The sequence below is a fragment of the Gossypium hirsutum genome, chromosome A01 (genome assembly GCF_007990345.1).
Source record: "Gossypium hirsutum isolate 1008001.06 chromosome A01, Gossypium_hirsutum_v2.1, whole genome shotgun sequence".
Lineage (NCBI taxonomy): Eukaryota > Viridiplantae > Streptophyta > Magnoliopsida > Malvales > Malvaceae > Gossypium > Gossypium hirsutum.
Window position 1 is genome coordinate 23309621 of NC_053424.1, and position 5325 is coordinate 23314945.

Below are 5325 nucleotides of genomic sequence, written 5' to 3' on the forward strand. Positions count from 1 at the left end.
AAGTTTATTTCGAGGGCCCAAACGACATTAAAATGGAATGGAACATCTCTTCGTGAACTAACGACCCTTCTACTCCCTAAGGTAACTAATAGTAATGGACAATGGTCCGAAAACCTATGATTGAAATGTTGTAAGGAATAATCTAGAAACCGTGCCCACCAATCCACGTTGGCCACTCCTCTGTCCAACCTTTCCCTGATATTGTTTCCTGCCAAGCGGCCTTTCTCCCACGTGAACCAATGGCCTAAGAACTTTAAGGCACCTAAATCACTCTCCTCTAATGCATCCCTAAACGCTGCCATTTGTTTTTCCTCCTGAGGTCTACCTCCTCTCTTTTCAAATGAGTACATTACTTCATTAAAGTCCCCCATAACTAACCATGGTAACTAACTTCCTACTTTCAAATTTCGTAACCTATTCCATGAATCCATTTGTAAGTGTTCTATCGGGGAGCCATAAAACCTCGTAAACCTCCAATCTTCTCTTCCACCTTTCTCATTTATTTTTCACATCAATATGAGCATTTGAATAGCTTTTTAGATCAACTGATAAATTCTCCTTCCATCACAACGATAATCCCTTTTGAACCATTTATACTTATATCAATTCCATTCACGTACCTAGACTTCCTTCGAATATTTTCCATCTGCCAATGCCATTAGAAACAAAAGTTGGGGATGATATTGTCTCAATAGGTTCTTAAGACGTATGACCATTTGAGGTTGCCCCAACCCACGAATATTCCAACTTAAGGTTTTCATTATGACCAAACGGCTTGCTTTTCAACGACCTTCGATATAATTATGTCGAAAACTATATCCATCTGTGTTATTGAATTGTCCCCCACTTGTGACCTCCTTTGTTTTCTACCTTTCTATCAATCTAACTGGCTCGTCTTCGTGATTTACTCCCTCTACCGTCAAATTGATGCACTCAACTCTAGTATCGCTATTGAAGCAACTATTTTGCTTTCGACCCTCCTCTAATCTACCTCTCATAATTGGCGCATCATGTGTTCCTCTCTCTCACATATGTAGAGCTCTTTTCCTATCCATTGTTCACTGTTCGAACCTCCTCTAACCAAAGCTTTTGGTTCCCCCATGTAGTCATTTACTATCTACCGGTAATGATTTGTTCAGTTGTGCTTGTAAAGAGCTATCCCATTCTAGGGTTACTTATTGGTTTCCCAATGATAATCTTAGGGGCAGAAACTTTCTCCATGCCCTAATCTTCCATACAAAAAATAAAACAAGGAAAGTTTTTTGTATTGAAAAATTGCATAGGTCGATTTACCTTGACCATATATGACACGTTTCTTCCTTTTAAGGGGGCTTCGCACATCTAGTTGTACTTTTATACACGTAAACTTTTTCACAACTCTTGTTACTATTGTGGTGTCATATTCTATGAAATTTTCGATAAAATTACCCAACTGTCTTGCCATCACTTCCGACATGGACCCTACTGGGAGGTTATAAATTTGGACCCAAAAATTTGAGAATACTAGGGGGACTTGAATCAGATCTTTATGTTTTTTCCAGCTGATGAAATAGAATTAGTGTCTATTAAAAAACTAGGGAATCCTATCTAAAACTCTTTTGAGATCCAACTTATTAAAGAATCGAAACATGCTCTTCTTTTCCTCGATTTCAGTTATAGAAATGCCTTCATCGGATTCTAAAGTTCAACGAGAACATTTCTCATTAACAGAAAGTGGACTGCACTGCTCGTTAGAACCTTCCCTACCAGACACAGATTAAAATCATCTTCGTTTTCCTCTTCTTCCTCTTGATCATGGATGGGCTGTTCTTCCTCGTCGACAATATTGAAATTTGCTAATTCTTCCTCCATGGATTTTTCAATCGTATTGATCTATGGATCTTGGAAATAAAATTATGCCCTAATCAGATTAATAAAAGGAGGAGTCTCTCCAAACCTGCTATTAATGGCAGACGAAAAGAAACTTTTAGAGAAAAAAAATCCTACGACTTTCTGGTACTGTAGGCTGACTTTTTCTTCTATAAGTTTTTTATACCATGTGAAGTAAGGATTCTTTAATCACTGTTGTTTATAAAAGGAAAACTTAAAGGAAAAAGAGAATGCGTGAAAGAATGAAAACATAATGAACATTAATTTAATATATAGCTATATAGATAAGTATAGATATATGGTAAAAATATATTAAATTTAAATTACGTCTAACTGAAATAATTTTTATTTTTCCATTAAAAAATAAAATTATTATCAATGAATGATACTATTTACAGAAAGATGTTATAAACATAAATAAACTAAATAATTAGTATATATTCATCGCAAAAATTGTATCAAATTTTAAAAATATAGAGTTACGATTATGGGAAGTTAAATATGTTGTTCCAATAGGGTCGGAAGCGTGTAAATTATTGTACTAAAAAATCACACAAAGTTCAATTCCCAGGAAAGAGAGGTGGATCACATGGATCTCTTAAATACCAAGTCTTTCCTTAGACAGAATATCCCTTCTATAGTAATTTAATAGCACAATTAAATACTACTATTATACCCTCAAATATTGAAAGAAAAATAGGACAAGAAAGAACACAAGAGTTTTAACGAGGTTCGGTAAATTATACCTACGTCCTCGGGCACTAACACCAGATGATAACTTTACTATCTCCAAAATATTACAAACAAATAGAATTCCTTAAGAATTCTCAAATGGGAGAAGAGAGAAAACTAAGAGAGAAAGATTGGTTGGGATGGTTGAAATGAGAAATGGTTAGGCCTATTTATAGTTGAGGTTCAGGGACTAACTTGCAAATGGCCTAAAAAATTAGGGACCAAAATTGCAATTATCCCATTCAACTTTAAACAACTTGCCTATCACTTTTTTTCTTTCGGTGCCACTTGCACCTCCCATTTTTGACTTTTCAACAATCTCCACCTTGAAGATTTGATTAGGATAATCACATCTTCACACACTTCCTTCAACTCCCCAAATTCGATAAAGCTATCTTTTGTAGTGCCTCCAAATGCGCTCTCGAGCGCCATACACCTAAAGGTGCTCAAATTCTCAGGATGTTAATCAAGTTCAAACAATGATTAAACTTGATTGTTGTTACCACCTTGGTCATCATATCTGCGGGATTATCTACTGTCGGAATCTTCTGAAGTAGAATTTTTTCTTTTTCAAAGACTTCCCGCACAAAGTGATATCTTACGTCGATATGCTTGGTTCTTGAATGATAGACTTGATTTTTCGCTAAATGAATAGCACTCTGACTGTCACAATATAGACTAATGTGACTTTGAACAACTCCCAAGTCTTTCAATAATCCATTAAGCCAAATAGCCTCCTTAACAGCTTCTGTAACTGCCATATATTCTGCCTCTGTAGTAGACACAGCTACTGTAGACTGTAAGGTAGACTTCCAACTCACTGGGGCTTTTGCAAGAGTAAACAGATACCCCGTAGTTGAACGACGTTTATCTAAATCACCAGCAAAGTTGGAATCAACATATCCAACTACAAACTGACCAAGTGCTTCATCCTGTTCAAAAATTAAACCAACATCTACGGTTTTTCGAAGATACCGTAGAATCCATTTCACAGCTTGCCAATGTCCTTTTCCAGGATCATGCATATACCTGCTCACAACTCCAACAGCTTGTGAAATGTCAGGCCTCGTACACACCATCGCATACATCAAATCGCTTGTACCACTGCCTTGGGGATTGCTTCAATCCATATAGCGATTTGTTTAGCTTACAAACCCAATTTCTACCACCAGCATCTGTGTATCCTTCGGGCTGAGTCATATAGATCTCCTCTTCTAACTCACCATGCAAGAAAGTCGTCTTAACATCAAGTTGAGCTAGCTCCAAATTCAACTGTGCTACCAAGGCCAACAAAATTCTAATGGAGGAATGCTTCACAACAGGGGAAAATACATCATTGTAGTCAATTCCCTCCTTCTGAGCGTAGCCTTTAGCTACCAATCTTGCCTTGTAGCGAATATCCTTCTTGCTAGGAGATCCATCTTTCTTTGCGAATACCCACTTGCATCCGATTGCCCTTTTACCTTTCGGTAATTGCGCCAACTCCCAAGTATTGTTCTTTCGGAGAGACTGCATTTCTTCATCCATGGCGCTTTTCCATTTATCACTTTCTAAGCTTTGCATTGCTTCTTGATAAGTGATAGGAATATCATCAACAACGGGAAGGGCGTAGGCCACCATATCAGTAAATCGAGCAGGTTTACGAATTTCTCTCCGTGGCCTTGCAACTGCAACTGGTTCTGGTGTACTTAGTGGTTCTTGGGTCAGAACCTCTTCAACCTCTAATTCCTCCATTGTGGCTAGAGAATTAGACTTATTAACTGGGCAAATCCCCATCTGCTCAAACTCTACCTGTTTTGGAGTACACTCCACCTACTGTGGAGTATTGCTCGTCTGAATATCTTTATCTGCTACCTTTTTCAATGTGGCAGATTCATCAAAGGTAACATCTCTGCTACAGATCATTTTCTTTGTGCTTAAGCACCAAAGACGAAATCCCTTCACTCCAGAAGTGATTCCCATAAAGAGAGCTTTCTTTGCCCTCGGATCTAACTTTGACTCCTTCACATGGTAATATGCAGTGGTTCCAAACACATGTAAGGAATCATAATCTGTAGCCGGTTTTCCAGACCATACCTCCATAGGAGTTTTTCTTTCTAATGCAGATTATGGCAAACGATTAACAAGATGGCCAGCGTATGTTACAGCCTCAGCCCAAAATTGCTTGCCCAACCCAGCATTAGACAACATACATCGAACTTTCTCCAGCAATGTTCGATTCATACGCTCTGCCAATCCATTCTGCTGTGGTGTATCCCTAACTGTGAAGTGTCGAACAATACCATACTCTTGGCACACATTGAAGAACGGATCACTTTTATATTCCCCTCCATTGTCCGTCCTAAGCCGCTTGATTTTCTTGCCAGTCTGGTTTTCTATCATAGTTTTCCATTTAAGAAAAACTCTAAGCACTTCATCTTTAGTTCTCATGGTATACACCCAAACTCTTCTGGAAAAGTCATCAACAAAAGTAACAAAGTAGTGTTTTTCTCCCAATGAAGGTGTCTTGGAAGGCCCCCACACATCTGAGTGAACATATTCTAAAATACCTTTTGTATTATGGATAGCAGTACCAAATTTCACTCTCTTTTGCTTTCCCAGAACATAATGCTCGCAAAATTTTAATTTGCAAGCCTTTGCACCTTTCAACAATCCTTGCTTTGCCAGAATTTGCAAGGATTTTTCGCTGGCATGTCCCAACTTCATATGCCACAACTGCATTGA